This window comes from Oryzias latipes, chromosome 16 (genome assembly GCF_002234675.1).
Source record: "Oryzias latipes chromosome 16, ASM223467v1".
Lineage (NCBI taxonomy): Eukaryota > Metazoa > Chordata > Actinopteri > Beloniformes > Adrianichthyidae > Oryzias > Oryzias latipes.
This window is the reverse complement of record NC_019874.2, coordinates 23,200,271-23,219,930: the sequence shown is the minus strand read 5'-3', so window position 1 is coordinate 23,219,930 and position 19,660 is coordinate 23,200,271.

Genomic DNA, 19,660 nt, shown 5'->3' with positions numbered 1-19,660 from the left:
TGTAAATGCAAAACACATTAATCCAGTATTTCAAACTTTCTTGCCTTTTCTTTAGCACACATTGTTAGATATGGTTTTTTACTCCCCCTTTTTGTAAAATAACACATGATTAATGAATTCTGCAATCTCAGAAGGTTTATCAAGAAGTATTCAGACCTTCCTCATTATATCTTTAACCATTAGTTTCTTAGGGGAACAAGAAAACGTTTTTTGTTGGGAACTGGTGATGTCAGACCCGCCATGCAGGAGACTAGGCCTGTTCCAGAAACTTCAAACATATCAAAAACAAAATCAAACATGACAAAACCATGAACTTAGAGCACACGAGGGTGACAAAACACGAGGGGGACAAAACAGATGACCTGAAAACCAGACACCGTCTAAATAGACTGAAGACAATTAACTGAAATGATGACAGCTGTGGATGATTGTCAGCTTGAACCCGGCATGGCTGTGTCAGAGCGAACATGTAAAAAAAAAGACCCAAAGAACTCCACAAGAAATATCACCTAAAAAAAAAAAAACTAACTAAAAAGCACAATCCTTACAGTCTTTGTTAATCCAAATGGCTATTTATATAGTCTGATTTTTTTGAGTTTGGCATTTTTTCAGATATGTAGAGGTTATCTGTTACAAACATTTATAATTTATCAATTCATTATAACATTTATGAAAGCTGAATTCATAAATGTAAAACCTATATGCTGAATTTCTTACCTTTTGCTGATAAGTCCTGGACATTTCTCATAAACTTTCTCAGTATGTACTGTTTTTTAATCAGGAAACACTGATTAGATTTTCTCTGCTATAAAGTTAGATTCTTTAGTGTGATACTTTCATAGACAAATACTGATCAGTCATTTTAACTTTTTAAAGCTGCCTGTTTATGTTCATTACTGTGTGAGCTAAAGTGACTAGCACGCATCAGTCACCACCAAAACTTATTTTTTTACTTTCATCCACCACATTTCTTGTGACTACCATAACTTTTCAATCATTTATGCAATTAACATAAATCCAGTGGCTTTTGAAACGGAAAAATATCATCGCAACACTGTACATTAGAGAAGTAATCAGTTGATTGTGTTGCCAAGAGCAGATATGTAGAGCCGCCTTCTCCGTGACAGAATCAGTTAATTCATATTGATCACAAAAGCAGTCAAAGAGTTACGGTGTGTCAGAAAGCGTGTATTTTAGGTGTCCTTACAGTGAGACCTTTAAAAGCGAGGCCATCAAGATTAAATTATTTCATTTCCAATGATTTATAAAATAATGTCTTTATTGAACATGCAAAAAACATTTAAATGCACATTTGAGATGAAGTAACTCTTGTGCTATCCTAGGCACTTTACCATTGGGAGTTGGGTCATCTAGGCCCACTAGATGGTGCGCTGAACTTTTTTTCTGTAATTTTTATTTTAAAAATTATTTCCTAAGCTAGATGACCATCTACAATGTGTCAGAGGAAGCAGGTGGAATGCCTTTTGGCTTCCAAGCACTGCATTTGTTGCGTGACTCATCACAGTTTCTGTCAGCATTCAGCAGGCACCTGACAGTGTAGCTTTACATCCTGTAATCTTCACAAACACAGTACTGTACTACAAAATTCCAAGGGAAACTTTAGAAAAACAACTGATTTTAGTTAAAAATATATATATATTTAAATAAATGTTTATAAGCATTCTCATTTTAACTGCAGTAGTTTTTTTTTGTTTTTTAATAGAAGTCAAATTTGTAAAGAGCAACCAGTAAAGATGAAGTCTAATAGACAAAGACATTTTCTTTTACAAATGATTTTTAGAGATCCCCATAATCAACAATAAGAGAAGGTGGTGAGGCATTTTGTCATGTGCATATTTTCAAAAGGTGACCCATTCTTTGTTGGTGCCTCAATTGTCTCCTTACTTTTATCTTTAGCCTCTTGTCTGACTCGTTGCATGCACTCCATCAGTGGTCAGTAATAAATCTCGAGAGTCCTGCAGAAGTGTGTCCGGATTAAACCAAACATGTTTGAGGCATTAGCTTGCACTTGACGAAGAAAGCACTAACGAGATAGCAATCAGAAAAGGCCCAACTCCAAAGGCAGGCTGCTTGCCTGGCAGCGCTTGATAATCTCTTTGTTGGTTTCACTCAGCTCCCTTTAATCTGACTTCACATAATCCTTTTTTATACCCTCCTGATCAAGTAAACGCTTAATTATGGTTAATGAATTTCTTCCAGAGCTTGGGTAAACATGTCTATCAAACAAGATCTTGCTGATTTCTAACTAAAGAGAGACGAAAAAGGGGAAACGATAAAATATGAGAGAACGATCACTATTTGTGAACATTTTTCACGCTGGGAAACTACAGTCTTATGTTGGGTATTGATAAGAGACATAATATATGTGGGGGAAAGAAACAACAAAATATGCCTTAAAGGAGGGTGGTGCTGAGATTTTTCTTGACACTCTTTAAAATCTGTTTTTATTGGAGCAGTACAACATTTAGCACAATAAGCTCCAGTATAGACGGCAGCTGCCCCTCTAGCAAAAAGCTTTGCCTCTCTCACTTGTCCCCTGATTTTTAAGTTAATAGTAGTACTATTACTGACACTGATTAAGACATTTTCTTTATGTATTGCAAATGCTTAAAGAAGCAATAAATAAATAAAACAGTTTGAAATACATGTTTTTGATCCTTTTATTTGTAATGGCATTCTATTCTGCTTTTCTCAACCCTACCAAAGTATTCTGCCCCCTGTATAAACTGTTCCAGTTCTGTCACAGAGGATATTTTTAAGGTGAGCCCTGTTTTGTCATCTGTTTACCAATTTAACACAAGTTGCATTCAGTGGCCACATCCTTGCAGTAGGCCCCAAGCTTTCATAGTCATTCAGCATTGTGATATCTTTCCAGTGTTATAAAGATCTGCATTGCAAATGTTTGTCGTGAAACTTACAATAGGTTTATTTTTTCTAATGAACATTAACAGCTAAAACATTTTGTTTATCATACAATCAGTAATGGCCAAAGCACAAGAGAACAACATTTGACTGACACATAAAAAATATATAGTTTTTCCAGTATATAGACTATATATATGACACAGTACTTAACATGCATGGGACAAAATGAGCCTTTTCACTGTTTAGTGTAGTACTTGCATTTTTATTTTTCAATACCACTGTTATTAGCTGAAAAAACTGTAGATTGTCCAGCGTATCAGCAATGTGTTTCTTTGGACACGTTTACATGTGAGATGAAATTTCACAAACTCCTGTATAAAAATTGCTGCAAATACAAAGGGAGACAAACACAAAAACAGGAGTAAAGAAGCATAATTTTGCTCCCCTTAAATTTGAAGCTTTCTCATTGGATGTATCATTTAACTATGATTGCAAATAAGTCTACTCAAACACTTAAAATCCCATATAATCGAAATAAATCAAGGACTTAAATTGGGCTTCTGCATCCCTGTTTGTGTCCGATTAGCTTATAGGTTGGCTACCAGTGGGCCTATCTACGTTATTTACTCTAAGGAAACGAGCACAATGAAGCCATTTACTATGGTGATACACAGGTTATGATCATAACACACTCCATCAGTTTAAAAGGCTCGTTGCTTATCTTGGCTCTAAAAATTGTTTATTGGAGGACTTGAACAATCTACGAGACATGACTGTTTACTTTGGGTTGCCATTGTCAGTCTCTATCCATGCTTGACAGTTGGGCCAGGGCAATTTGTGCTTGGCATCCTTGAATAGGTTTCCCCTAATGAGGCTGATAGAATGACCATTCATCCACAGGGGGCTCTTGATGTGCCACAGTTCAAATGTTAATCACCCAAGCTACTTTGGCAAATTGACAGAGCCCCATTCACCGCTTGCTCTGTGAATGTGTGCTCCCTTAAAGCCAGGCTTGTGTGTCTCCTCTCATTTCTTGATTCGGTGCTTGATGCAGGGAGTCTCTGCTGACCCTGTTTCAGCTTTCCTTTCTTTAATTTTGTTTCAGTGTTAACGGACAGAACAGAAGCATCCTGCTTTGGAGGATGGCGCTGTAGCCCGCTGAAAGGGTCCCATCCGGACTCCCTCCATCATCATGTCAGCGTTCACAGGGAGTTCAGTCTTTTGAACAAAAAAGGGCTTGTTTGTACACCTAGCTCACCCCCCTAAAGCCTGGGTTTTCATGACCCGTTCATTCATTTAGAGTCCAGAACAAGCCCATTCTTGATAAAAGAGAACCTATATTTGGGGGTGAGGGAAGTTCATTTGTCTACATGGCTACATGAACCTCTAAAAGGTTAGATAACAGAAACTGTGAACGTTGCACTCTTCTTTTTTTCTTTCCTTTCCTTTTTTTTATTTGAATGTTTTGCATCAAACATTGAACCTCTTCCAAAGGATAAGAATCTCTCTTTAACACTGATTTTTGAATCACTTTATAGAAACCCCATTTACTTTGAGCAAACAAACCTATCCTTAGTCATATGTTAAGATCAAAGTCTTTCGGGTCATGGTTATGGATTTCACTGCAGTGAAAGTAGAACAATCTATATTTACACAGCGATTTCAACAGCACGACGTCCAAACAATCCAGCTGTGGTTCAGTGAAGTCTGCATTCTCCATCACCGAGTGTACAGCCGGCACACACAGATCCACGCGAATGCACCGTAGCTGTTTATGACTACAACTCATTGCCTGGTTGTGGTTAGACTCTCAGTGGTACTAATGGCCTGTAACACTGCACTTCCCTTGAAACAAGTGATGTATTACAGTGAGTGCTACATTTCTAGCTTGGGATCTGGTAGTAAATTGGCTCCTTTCTTGTCTGAGGCGTTTCTGTGACACCAAATTTAGCCATATATCAGGAGGAACCTTGCTGTTGAGGATGATTCAGTATCTCCTGTATAAACACATATACTATAGCATGATTGATACTCTTGTCAGAATAATGAACACCGGTGAATGATTTCCTCTCTTGTCACATTAGTAAGTTGTAACAAAGCTCCTTTCCAGCAACACTGTATGGCAGGAGAGGGATCGCGGCATCTGTCGCTGACAGTGATAAAACTACCATTTAACACAAGGCGACAACCAACACGTGTACAATCATCACTTTCTCAAGGTGTGAAAATGCCACTGTCATATTCTTAATCATAATATCTATTCCAGCCCAGAGGGCAGATTAAAAAGCCCATTATCCAGGCTCTTATTAAATGCAGGAACACATAAAAAGTAGAACCAGGTGCCCCATAATACATATATTTAACAATAATAGGTTCTATTCAGAGGGATATCTCATGTTAGGTTTATAGGAGATAAATTCAGGAAAGGAAACTTAACGATATTTTGAAACATTCAGAGGAAGGACAATGGTAACAGAATGTTTATAAAGAAGATGCCAAGGCAGGTAACAGGAAGGAGGCCTTTGTAAAAACAAAAAAAACAGTAAAATAGGAGGTCATGAGAGTAGTCGGTGTGAATCATGGTGCAGAAGATAGGGGTGGGTGGAAGAGGGCATTTTTGTGTGACAACCCTTAAAGAAAGCAGCCAAAAAGCTAAATAAATACATTCTTTTTATTGATATTTTGTGAACAATTCCAATACAGTATTTCAATGAATTTATCCAAAATGAACTGTGTGATTGTTAAGATTGTGGCTTTCCAGTTTAAATTTCTTTGTTTTCTCTGTTATTCAGGTCATATTTTGTGTCCAGGTTTTGTTCAGTTTTTGGGCTTTCTATTTCTTCTGCTCCCCCGTTTGCACCAGGTTTAAGCTTCTAAATATTAATGGCTGTTTTATTTTAATTATTTAGACATTTTTAGCCTTAGCATTTTTAGATCCAAGGTTTTCAGTAACCAAGGCCTATGTCAACAGTATAGTCAGGTTTTCTTCTCCCTTTTTCAGATTTTACTGCATTTTTTTAAGTTACCTTGAAGTTGATCTGGTATTAAATAATTAAAACAATTTAACAAAAATGAGTTGTTCTTTTTAAATAGCTGTATTTTAGTATGTTTTTTTTAAATAGTAATAATTTGAATGAATTAACTCTTACATTTTAATTTATAGTTTCAATTAATTTCAGTTTAAAGTCTTATGGTGATCAACTAAGAAAACTTTAAGATAAAATACCGATATGACCAAATCAATTAAGAATGTTTTGTGTTTTGCTTTCTGAGTTATCATTGGATCAACAACATTTTTAACTTGGCAAAAGATAACCTATCAGTTGATTGTTTTATCCATTCAAGGTGATTCCAAATTAAGTGGAATTCTGAAGTCAAATGAATAGCAAATCATTAACACACGGTGTGAAGCGGTTAAGACCACAAACACAGCTATTCCAGCAACAGTGGCCCAAAAGTTGTGGTGCTACAGATTAGTTGCCTTGGAATCTTTTTACAGGGCCAGAGTGCTTTAGCTTTAGCACTTGATATAAATGCGGCTGCATCCACTGTAACTCTTGTCAAGACTGAAGGCAAGTTCTAAAATGCAAACATTGTTAGACCTTGAAAGATAAATAAGATTTGTTGCCTGACAGTTTGTGCCTTCTTAACCCAGCACCATATATACCCATGTCAAAGGTGGAATTGAGCTATTTTAATCCCTGTTGTTTATTTCCTATCTCACCGAGGATGTTACACTTATGACTTAACACACAAGGTTATCAACTAAATTATGAGAGTTCATTCGGTATTTTACGTGGGCAGACAAGCTTTAGATTTCAAGAATACACATTTAGGTTACAGCAATGTAATGTTCAACAAAAGCTGTGATAGTTGTTGAATTAGTTCTTAGTTTAATACGTTTATGTTCTTTTTCCCCACGAGGAGTTTAAAAAAAATCAATATCACAAGTAGACAGAAGACTCATCCATGCGTTTTGACTGTTTGGGCCAAAAACTCAAACATTTATGTAAACTGTAGCTTTTAGTCACTCATTCATGAAGAACATATTTTAAATTTAGACACAGATTTCAAAAATAATATTTAACAGAAGCAGTAAAGCATGTGCACTGCATGTGTCATTTGAGTATCCCATCTCACTTTTTGTAAGAAGAATAGTTTCATCCTAGATCAGCTAAAATAGCCCTTAATTGTTAGAGTCAATATTTTGTTAAGTTAACATTTATTCCACTTTAATAATTTTTAAATATGGGTTGGATAAAAACAAAAAAAATCAAAATTAAAATATCTTGCTCCAAACACTTCATCAGCAACCTAGTTTTTTTCTGTCGACTTTGTTACAGTGTCTAAGCCCCTCTTTAAGAAATATTTGAGGAAAGAGGGAAGAAATCTAATCCTATATAGATTAACTTAAATGAAAATCCAAATAAATAAAGCTGCCTGTAGGAAAGAATAAAGCTATGAACTATTAACTAAAGGGAAATATTTTTTTTAAAGGATAATAAATAAATAAACAACACACCGCAACAGAAAAAGATAATTTTCAATTGGAAGGAAAAAGAAATGCTTTTAAAATCCCACTCTAATCATCTTTTGATATGTCTTCAAATTGTTTCCAGTGTTCTTTTTATCATTGATTTCCCTGGGTGTAAGCCTGCTCACACTTCCCATCATCCTTTCGTCTACAATCTCTCCCAAAAAAACAACAACAAATAAATAAGACAAAAAAATGTCAAACAACCGCTTTGTTCGATCAATCGATCTCTGCACACACTTGTGTTCTCGGACAAGTGAAAAGTTCATCTAAATGGCATGGTCAAGCTGTAACTGTAGCTCTGCTTGACTGTGCATGGAAAAGTACTGAATGATCTTCCTGACATTTGTTCTGTCACTGGTCAATACTTGTCCATGCAGTAAAGCAGGAAATAGGAACAATAACAATTTAAAGGTGGTTTGTTTAGACCGATTAGCATTCAGAAAGAGACTGAGACATACAAGACTGAAACAAAGACTAATTGCTTACCTAAAGGTGAATAAGTAAGTGGTTTAATTTGTCAAACTGTCGGCATAATGTCATTCATGCACTGATCCCCATAAAAATAATGATCTTCACAGCCATTCTCAAAAAATGAACATGACAGAAAATGTGGAATTCTTGAGACCTACTCAAAATGAGAGAGCTGGTGCGACCCAATATCAAAAATCAAATAGATTCAGTGATTTATAGAATTAGTGTCCATTTGCTGATTGGGCAAAAAAAGGTATATCTTTATACATGTTGACGTCAGTTAGGTTGGTTGTGTAATGTCATACTCTAAACAGTGCTTTCTCCACATGACTAATATTATGTCCTTAATAAAAGTCTTGTAAAATAAAAAAGTAACTTTAAAGTCCAAATCAAGATGCATTCACTCACTAATGTTAAGTGACACTGAATGTAAACCTCATCCAATTACACTCACTGGCCACTTTAATAGGCACACCTGTCCAACTGCTCATTCACACAGATTTCTTATTAGCCAATCACATGGCAGAAACTCAATGCATTTAGGCATGTAGCAATTGTCAAGACAATCTCCTGCAGTTCATCAGAATGTGGAAGAAAGGTGATTAAAGTGACTGAAGGTCTCATGGTTGTTGGTGCCAAATGAATGGGTCTTGAGTTTTTCAGAAACTGGTGATCTACTGGGATCTACTTTTCACACACAACCATCTCTAGGGTTTTGCAGAGAATGGTCCAAAAAAGAGAAAATATCCAGTGAGTGCCAGTTATGTGGGCTGAAATGCCTTGATGATACCAGGGGTCAGAGAGAAATGACCAGACTGGTTCCAGCTGATAGAAAGGCAACAATAACTCCAATAACCACTGGTTACAACCGAGGTCTGCAGAAGAGCATCTCTGAAGGCACAACACTTCCAACCTTGGGGCAGATGGGCTACAGCACCAGAAGACCACACAATGTGTCCATAAGAACAAGAAACTAAGGCTACAATTCACACAGCCTCACCAAAATTGGACAAAAGAATAATGGAAAAACATTGCCAGGTCTGAGTCTCCATTTCTGCTGAGACTTTCGGACAGGTCAGAATATGGCATCAACACGAGTCAGGCTTATGGTGGTGGAGTAATAGTGTGGGGGATACTCCCTTCGAACACTTTGGGCCCGGCCCCTTTGTACCAACTGAGCATGGTTACAACACCACAGCCTATCTGAATATTTTTCCTGACCATGTCCATCTCTTCAGTGTATCATTTTCTGATGGCTGCATTCACCAGGAAAAGGCGCCATGTCAAAAAGCTGGAGTCATCTCAGACTGGTTTCTTGAACATGACAATGACTTCACTTGACTTGAATGGTCTCCACAGTCACCAGATCCCAACCCAACAGAGCACCTTTGGAATGTGGTGGACCAGGAGATTGGCATCATTGATGTGCAGCCGACAAATCTGCAGCAACTGTGTGATGCTGTCATGTCAATATGGACCAAGCTTTCTGAGGAATGTTTACGTTACCTTACTGAATCTATTCTACCAAGGATTAAGGCAGTTCTGAAGACAAAAGGGGATCCAACTCGTTTCTAGCAAGGTGTGAGAGTTCAAGTATAAAGGCTTTTTATTTATTTATCTTTTGATGGAAATGCACTACAAAAGACCTAGTTAGGGATTTAAGGTGACATGTCAGGCCAAAAAATTGAATTAAAAGGAAAAAAAAGACTGAAAAGGAAGTTGCTTATTTAGCTGTATTTTAGTCTGTTGCTTATCTGCACATATTTAAACCATGGCATACAAAATGCAGAAGCTGTATAGGTCAGTCTTTTTCTTGTTTAACTGGGACTCCCCTTTATTCTCACATTAAATTGTTTCTCTAAGTTTCAGTTTCACCTGAGCAGATATGACATGAACTCTGGAGAAGAGAATAGGAAAATCAAGCAGCTTTGCCAAAGTTTTCACCTCGCCCCTCAGGCGTTAAAAGTTTTAAGGCAAATCTGTCTGTGGGAGGAGGAGAAAGAGAGAGTCTATGTTCTTCATGCTAGAGCTCACCTGAGAGACTGACAAGACCTTGCTTTATGGGTCTTCAATTTCCTTCATGTACAACATTTAAGTTAATACAAGTCTTCATCCCTGACCAACCTCATCAGGAACTTTGCTGCCAAGGAAATTATGGGGCTTAAAACGGCTGTACAGCGGCAGGGTAACTACAGGGTGGAGGAGGAGCTGCTAAGGCAGGACAAGGGAATAGCTGTACAAGGTTAGATATGCCACCACATAATCACACAGATAAAACATGGAGACTGCTTCTGTACTGATGCGGGCTATTCATTGTTCCATTTCTGAATGTCCCATGATATTACCATCATACCTTCCACAAAAATGAATACTTTAGTTTTTAATAGAAAATACAACAAGCTATGATCACAGCATCAATCTTGTTTTGTATTAAAATTAATATTCTGAAAAAATAAATGCTAAAAGCGTTTTTTTTAATGAAGCCTGTTTTAATTTTTGAGGAGTGTACAGAAGAAATCAGTACTACTACCTCACAGGAAGGTTTCATTTTAAAATTCTCAATATTTAGCACTGTGGTAGCAGATTCTGTAAGTGTACAAATATAAATGTTATTGGCAATGTGCAAAAACCATCAATTTATACAATAATGAAAAAGGGATGCCCAAGTACGAAAGAATGCATGTTATACATTTCCTAGATATTCCCGGTCTATAAAATGCTAAAAAGTGACACGGTAGAGGTCTCTTTTTAAACCTTCCGTGAAAAATGAGAGGCCTTGAATACACTGCTTGAGCAGTCAATGTAAAACCTGCTTTTCACACATTGCTGGTAACATATGTAAAACTATTTCTTCTCTGACAAGTGTAGTTTTTTTTCTTTCCTTGTTGTTCTTCAGATGTTTGGTCAAATTCTGCAGGCTACAGCCAGGGCTTACTCCAAAACTCTGGTGAGGTAAATAAAACCATTTCAGGAATTAGGATGAGGAACTAAAAACGTAGAATAACTCAAACTGGTGGTAGCATTATGTGCAATTTCAGCTTTTTTTTTTTCCCACTTAACACATTCAAACATTAAACTTGGCTGTTCTACCAAAAGTAAATAAGAGAACAGTTTCTATTTTAATCAGATGTGAGTGAAAGGTTAGAGGTCACTTATGAGGAGAAGATTGATTTGATACACAGGAAAAATGCAGATAAATGAAAAATGACATTACTCTGATCTTCTGTCACAAGTCTGTTCCACGTGTTTCCTTTGGATACACGTTACAGAGATTTAAAAAGAAAAAAGTTTAAAAATTGCAAACTTAATCAATTATCCACAATATTATTAAAATGTACAGAGTAATTTATTAATTCATAGTGATTGTTTTAATCCATTACAAAAAGCATTGTTAAAATACAAAATGAATTATTAAGTGCATGCAAATAGTTAGCAAAGTTAAAACAACTAAAGAAAAGCCCCTTTTCTTTTTTGTGTTTGGCTTCTTGAATAAGATTTTGGATTGAAGCATAAGAGAAAGGATAATAATACTGGCAAACTATGCCAGCAGTATAACTTATGCAGCATGAAGCTCCAGATAAACATATGGTGTATTCAATCTTGCGAAGCCTTGAGGGACCCCTGCAATGAGTAAGATTGTAAAGAGTTCCAAAAAGAAGTGTCTGCCTATTCTTTCACTTTATCTGTCCAAATATTCACCTACCAGTTGCGTGTCATTGTTTCAAGAACACTCAATTTTCACATGAATGTCCTTTTGGTACAACTGTTGCATCAAAATGATTGTCTATGTTTGCATTAAGTCTTCTTATCAGTTCAAAATACAGTGGTATGAGAAAGTTTGGGCACCCCGGATAATTTCCAAGACTTCAACTTTGTCACTGATTTTTGAACATTGTTTGTAAGAATTTGCTGATACTGACTGGAATCCATGCAACATTCAACTTTGACAAGATTTCCAGTACCTGCACTGGCCACACAGCCCCAAAGCATGATGGAACCGCCACCAAATTTGACAGTGGGTAGTACCGGTAAGTGTTTGTCTTGGAATGCTGTGTTCTTTGTTCGCCAAGCATACCGCCCCTTGTTATGTCCAAATGACTCCATTGTAGTTTCATCAGTCCACAGCTCCTTATTCTAAAATGAAGCTGGCTTATCCAAATGGACTTTAGCATACCTCAAGCGACATGTTTGTGGCATGTGCGCAGAAAAGGCTTCTTCCGCATTACTCTTCCATACAGCATCTCCTTGTGCAAAGTACGCTGAATGGTTGAACGATGCACAGTGACAACACCTGCAGCCAGATCACGTTGTAGGTCTTTGGAGCTGGTCTGTGGGTTGAGTTTGATTGTTCTCACCATCCTTTGCCTCTGTCTATCTGAGATTTTTCTGGGCCTTTGCTTGAACTGTGCCTGTGGTCTTCCATTTTCTCACTATATTCCTCACAGTGGATATTGACAGCTGAAATCTCTTAGCAAGCTTTTTGGATCCTTCACCTAAACTATGATGTTGAACAATCTTTGTTTTCAGGTCATCTGACAGCTGTTTTGATGTTCCCATGTTGACATTCTTTAGAGAAGATGCAAAGAGAAGAAAAACCTGCTAATGGCCACCTTAAATACCTCTTCTCATGATTGGCTTCACATGTGTATGTAGGTCAAGGGTCAATGAGCTTGTAAAACAAATTTTGTGTTCCAATAATTATTGCTAAAGGTAGTCAAACCAATAAAAAAACAGGAGTGCCCAAATTTACGCACCTGCCTATTTTTGTTTAAGTAATTATAGCACAGTTTCTTTAAATCCAATTAACTTCATTTTACTTCTCAAATATAACTGTGTTCATCTGCTATATGATATATTTAACTGAAATTGATGATCCCAACAACCAAGGATTTATGAAGAAAAATCTTGGATATTATGACGGGTGCCCAAACCTTTTCATACCACTGTATGTGCATCAGTTTCTCAAATAGTTTATGTAGAGTGGTCATAAAAGATGCTGTCCACTAAGTGTAAAGCTACACTCACAACGGCTTCTGCAACACACGGTTAAGCGACCATTTTGAATGAGAAACGCTCACGTTCAGGCGTAGCACATTTGTAAGAAAGTTTTCGGGCTCTACACACAAAACGGGTGGCCATTGAACATGAGTTGAAGGTCAAACCAGGTCAAACTTTGACCAATCACGGACTCAGATTTGGTTAGTAGACGGTGTCCCTTTTTATTCAAGCAAGTTTCAACCGTTTGATCAGGCAGCTACAGACCATTTAGAACATTATGGGCTAAACAGCGTTCAAGAACCCGCATTTAGTTTGTTCAAGAATGTAGATCACATGCCCGGTGTGAAAGTAGATTCAGAAAGACACAAGTCAAGGGTGGAGTCAGGTATCACCCACCCTCCACCCCCACCCACAAGACTTGTAGCTTCAAACATCTGTCTTTGGTTTTGATATACATCAAAACTACTCACTCAGAAGAGAAACCACAAGCAAAGTTAATGTTTCTACCCTTCCTAACGATTGGTTAAAAGACAAAGTAAACCTCTTCATGGTGACCTGCAAGGAGAGAGATCTGTCATAAACGTCAAGAAAAAAATCAAGGTCATCTGTAATGCTTTTGATGGTTTATTCATCCCGGTAAATGGCTGGAGTTAGCATTTAATTCACATTATGTTCAAGCAAGTCTTCCTCTGAGCCAGCTGCATTGTGTCAGAGGATTATAAACGACACCTGCCAAAAGAGGTGATAAACTTCAGCTATTTCAACAGCTGTTGTTCTGCAGCAGACATACCACCACAGGAATGTAATAGGGCGCTGAGAAAGGTCTTGTCTAGAAGCCTTGTCAGGCGATCATTTGAAGGACAATGAAAAACACGGTCTGTGTGTCTCACTGGAAGGAAAGAAGTGAATATAATGGGAGTGAGACAAAGCATCTGCTGCTTCAGATTTGTAAAATATTTGGAGTGATCCGCACCAGGCTCAGGCATCTGTTGAAGACAGTGATGGCTGGAAGCGGTGTCATTTTTAGCTTCTCTTGGATTACGTTTGGCAGGCCTGACACCTTGCCATTCCTCAAAATATAGGACTTGCATTCCAGCCAATGAAATTTCCAAAGTAAATTGATGTAATTTCTACTCAGATATTTGTTGTCCTGACAGTATCACAGGAAGGGAAGCACATTATGAAGGCAATAGTGATGACAATGGAAATAAAGAGCTTAATCATGACCCTGTAAGGCAGTAGGAAGAACTGCCTGCATTCGACATCTTTTCCACAGTTTAACTTGTAAAAAGAGTCCATAGAAAACGTGATGGAAGCACATTAAAGCGATCTCTTCTCAGCTCAGAGAGTTTCCGTGTAATATCTTTGCACATGAATGGAAAGCCCTGTGATTTGGAGGATGTGCAATGCAACATAATTTGGCTGAGCATCAGCCTTAATATTTTACTTGCTTAATCAAACTGCAAGAAAAGCTACACACTGCTAATTGGATTGTGTCGTTTAATTCAATAATGAACGTGGGGAGACATAAACAAATGACATACTCTACTCATTTATGCAATTAATTCCAGATCATATTGTAAGTGTCATTCCACAGAGCAATAGTAAAATTAAAAGCTCACGCTTTAAGTGCCCTTAAGTACATAGTGTAACAAAATACTTTTAATACATCTCCACGGAGAAAAGAAAGGCCATCAGTTCTCATCTGTTTTTTTCTGGAAAGACTTTAGTTCTCTTTAGTCACCTTGAATTAAAACATTTCTTTTCATATTTTAGCCCCTGTATGTTTAATGGTGCAAGTATGATTCGAAAGCATTGCTTCAGACAAACTAATGCTTGAATGCACGTTACTGAGGGTGAAGTAAAAGTAGCTTTAAGTGTGAAGCGACAGTATAATCACAAGTATTGTATAGTATAATTTATCTTGAATTGTTGAAAGTAAACAGCATCGAATTTTAGTTAAGTTCATACAAATGTAAACGTGTTTCAGGCTTCCACATTCAAAACTCGTTGAAAGTTAAACCAGACTGAACATTGACCAATCAGGGACTTGGATTTGTCAGTGATGTATGAGTAGTGTCCTATTTGATACATGGAATTGTGAGCCATTTGAACGTCGATGATGAAGGAGAAACTAATAATTGCGATTTGTGCCCAACCGGAATTATATCAAGTTCATGTAATGGAATCCAGCTGTGAAAGAAAAAGCCTGGAGCGACCACTTCACCACTTCGACATTTCACACCAGATGTCTTCCAACTGCTGATGCATGCGCTAGTATCGGTTAGCAACAGTCCAGCGTGAACACCATGTGCACGTTCAAGAACGCCTGTTCGGCACATTCTTGACATCAAAAGCTTAGTGTGTACGGAATTGAAATTATGACAACACAGGAGCTAGAGCTCCAAAACCACAATGAAGTCCAAGGACTATGTTAAGGACCATCAGCAATACTTTACTTTGCCCATAAACTTTCTCCCTTGTTTTCCAAATATAGCAGATGATGTGTCTTGCTCCAAGTTAACAAAGGTTTGGACACTTTTTACATGTTTGCACCTTAAGTTGAACATTAGCACTATACTCATTGTAGACAACCTTAATTTGACCTGCTATCGTGAAAACCTTTTTAAACAACATGAGATGTTTCAGCACTGAGATTGACTTTCTTTAGATGCAATGAGATTATAAATTAGTTTTGTAAAAATGTGAGCAGCTTCCTAACTGTTTAGAACACACTAATAACGATCAACCATCATTAAGCGGTTCCCGGCAGATAGCAGTGCATTACCTAAGGTTTAGCCTCTTGGGGCAGAAATCTGTCTCTTTCAGTCACCATGCATCTCCATGGCTCAAAAATCTGGATGTCAGTTTTCCATTACTGTATTTATTTTTGCTCAACCATGATAATTTGCACTGTTTTATCTTGTTTGCATTCTTTTTTTTCTTAGTTCAGTTTTGAATTAATGTCACAGACTAACAGCTCTATATTTTTCTTGGATCCTCACAGACTCATAAGTTCATTGATGTGCTCTTCACAAAGAAACACATAAAAATAGAGGACATACAAGTGTGTTTTGTGATTCCAAAACTGACAGTAGTCAAGTGTCCAGAAGCAAACATATGATTTGATGTCTATTTGCATGAGTTGGTTACACAAAATTGTGGCCACTGAAGTAAAGAATAGTTACAATACCTCAAAAAAAACAACTCATTTGATTAAACATGTGGGCATAACTAATGTGTTTTTTTTATTGCTGTTTGTGAGCTATTTTTGCTTATAGCCGAAATCAATAGAGTTTGAGTTATCAAATCTTAACGTGTTGCAAAGAGAGTGCCAAAGGGGAAGGCATGCAGCAGCAAAATCGATTTTGAGATATTGCCTTATTTAACAGGTGCCATAAATAGCAGCGTGATGATGTTAACTGTTGCTAAAGTTACAGAAAGGACAAGGAGAGGTCAGACTGCAAGCTCCGCTCACTTTTTGGGAGTTGGACTTCATCCGGCATCTTATCTTGCCCTTGTGCTATCTTAGATGACCCCACCCTTACATTGATGTGTTCTCCCTACCATGACAAAGGTGGATAAAGGTGGAAAGATTTCATGTAACTCATGGAAACCAGTTAAGATCACAAATCATTGAAGAAATAAGGTTTAGCGCACTGTCTAGTGGGTCTAGATGACCCAACTCCCAATGTTAAAGTGCCTAGGATAGCACAAGGGTTACGTACATGTAAGCAGCTGCCCAGGGTACATCTTTGAACTTTTTTTTGGGCTCATTTTCAGACATTAAGTTATAGCCTGGCAAAACAAAGACATGTTTTCTCTATTCTTGAAAGACCTTTGATTTTGATGTGAATCATGACACCTGGTTATGTAAAAGATAATCAAAACTACGTAGAAGGGACTATAATAAAAATGGATCAGTTGAGTTGAAAAAGGGGAAACCATTCTTTCATAGCTGTGCAGCATTTACCTGTGACAAATATGAACTCAAATTTGAGTAAAATTGTTAAAGATTTACTCAGATGAAAGTTGTGTTTTGGGTGTTTTAAAATGTTCTATATATCAATGTTAAAATTAAAACTGGATCGTTTTTAGTAAAGATTATCGGAGTGGGACTTTAAGGATGGAAAAACAAAATCCTTTAACTAAGCAATTTTCTTACATAATCTTCAATAAGAAATAATTTTTGTTCATTTGACCACCTTTTCTGCATCCTAACGGAAAAGAAAAATGCAAAGTTGAATATCGTGCTTCAAAATAGAAATGTCAGGACTATAATTTCAACACCTGACTAGCCAGTGGCCAGACAGTTGCTCATCCCAGAGGGTTGGAGGTATCACTACTTTTTTAAAAAAAAATTTTAACATAAATACATGAAGTTACTGCTTCACAACATCATAAGTGAACAGTTTTCAATCAACAAAGCAGCTCACAGCAATTCCACCAGAGCTGCTTCCTTAACAGTTTTATTTTTCTGTTTCATTTTTGATGTCTTCCTCTGGTAGAAAGTCACAGAGGGAGGAAGGCCCTATGGTGGCTTTCATTGTCCAGGTTTCTCAAATTCGCCTTCACAGACCATAAAATTCCCCCCAGGCAGCTGGACACCTTCTGGCTCCTTCCTTGTGGACAGGGCCACATAACTTTCTCTCATAGAACAGATGGGAGAAGGAGAATGGATGCTGCCGGACTGTCATTACTAGTTATAGTTCATGTTCTATTAAAGCCCGAAGGAGAGCTTTTTGCAAAAGACACACTTCAATTTAGATTTCAGTATAATTGCTTCTTCTCTGCAATTGTTAAAAAAAAAATAGTCTTGGTCTCTTTTCTTAAAAGACGTTTAAGTTATCATTACCATCAAGTCATTACTGTAAATGTGTCGACTCAGGGAAGCTGCTGAAGCAAGGCCTGAAAATGCTCCTTGAAGGCTCAGAACTGGACACTTAGCCACCATCTCAAACTGTGGTGTCCATCACAAGTCTAACTGATGGTTTTATTAGCGCCCATATAATAGCGTTGCATAATTTGAAAGGCTCCCAAACGTGTGGATAGAAATGCAGGAATGCAGCTTGACAGGTCCTAGTAAATGATGCGATAGGGAGCTTCAGGGCCCTGGGGAAATGAATGGAGTCTGGTCCTGGGCCAACATCAAAAAGCCTCGCCTTAGGATGCAGGTGACCTTGAAATACAGCAGTTTCGCCTCAGGTGGAAGTGAACAAAGATTTGGAGTAACTATTTGAAGAGGACTTAGACTTTTTTTTACAAATCAAACAATTTATTAGGCACAGTACAGGACTGTAGGTACTTAGCAGCTTACTACAGTTTCATTTGTAAATATGCTCATCTTTTAGACTGTGGACTGACCACAAGGCAGAGAGATCCATTATTAGCTTGTATGTGTCACCTGCAGGGTGGAACAGTGACAGCAGCTGCTATCTGCCTCTGCAGAAGTGGATATTGTGCATCTCCTCCAGGTAGGGAAAGTAATAGCTTCTGTAAATTTAAGTTGCTTGCTGCAGACATGGCATTTGAAAGTGCAGTCTTCTTTGAGGAGCTTTTCTTCAATGACAATGATGCAAAGCTTTCTCTGTTTCATCAAGATTTCTTTCTTCTTTTTTTGTGGATTCAACAAGATGCTGGCGGCTTTCAAAGGAAGCAAAGCCTTTGATGACTGAAAAAGCCAGCATTTTCCTAAGTAACTTCAGTAAAATATTTGTGCTCTTTATCACTGTTTTTTTCTTTGCTTTAGGTTTTACTGTGTAGGCTGGTAGTATCTGCTCTTAAAAGAGCAAAATACAAGGCTGGTTGGCATGTTTGATAGTGCTTCTGAAGAAAAAAAAGACCAGTAGCTTAAAAACAGTCAAAGAAAGCTTCTAGTCAGTTGCTTTGTTTGAGTATAAATTCTTAAAGGTTTAGCAAGACTGCAAGAAGGACTATCTTGGATCTTAACAGTTTATAAATGTTTTTTTTTTTCAGTATTGTTTTGTCTTTATCTTTATCAACTCCTTGACCTGTCCCCAGATACGACAACATTCATATCTTTGGAGGGCCTGTTAGCACAAATAACCCAGCTGCAAAAATATGGGACTCACCCCAGTTGGCTAATGAAAAAGGCGAACCATCCTGATTCAGGAGGATCCCTCAAAGAGTGGAGTCCCGTCCAACATCCTGCCAATTACATGTCTCTCCGCAACACAAAAAAACTCATATCAGGCATTACTGCAACAAGGATAAATAGGCACACAGATCAACACATGAGCAACACACATAAGGACATTGGTAGAGATACCAGATATCAAATGTGGCATACACCAAGATGCTCTGTCCCCACTGCTGTTCCAGATAGATCTGAAAATCCTCAGCCAAATAATTGATAAGACTAGCTGTTGCTGACTCAGGAATGGGGCCATCATCAGTCAGCTCCTCTACATGGATGATATCAAGCTATACACTAAGAGCGAGAGTGACATTGACTTCCTGATCCACACCACCACGGTCTACAGTACTGATATCTGCATGTCATTCAGACTTGAGAAATTCAGATGACAAAGAGAGGCAAACTAGTCCACAAGAAGGGGTGTCACTCCCAGAAGGAACAATAGCAGACATTTTGGAAGGTTACATTTGATCTGGAATATCATGGGCAAATGGCAATCTAGAACAGGCGACTAGAAAAGCCATGACAACCAAATACTTCCAACAACTAAGTAAGTTCTGAGAAGCCAGCTCACTGGCAAGAACAAGACCCGGGCAATGAACAGGTACACA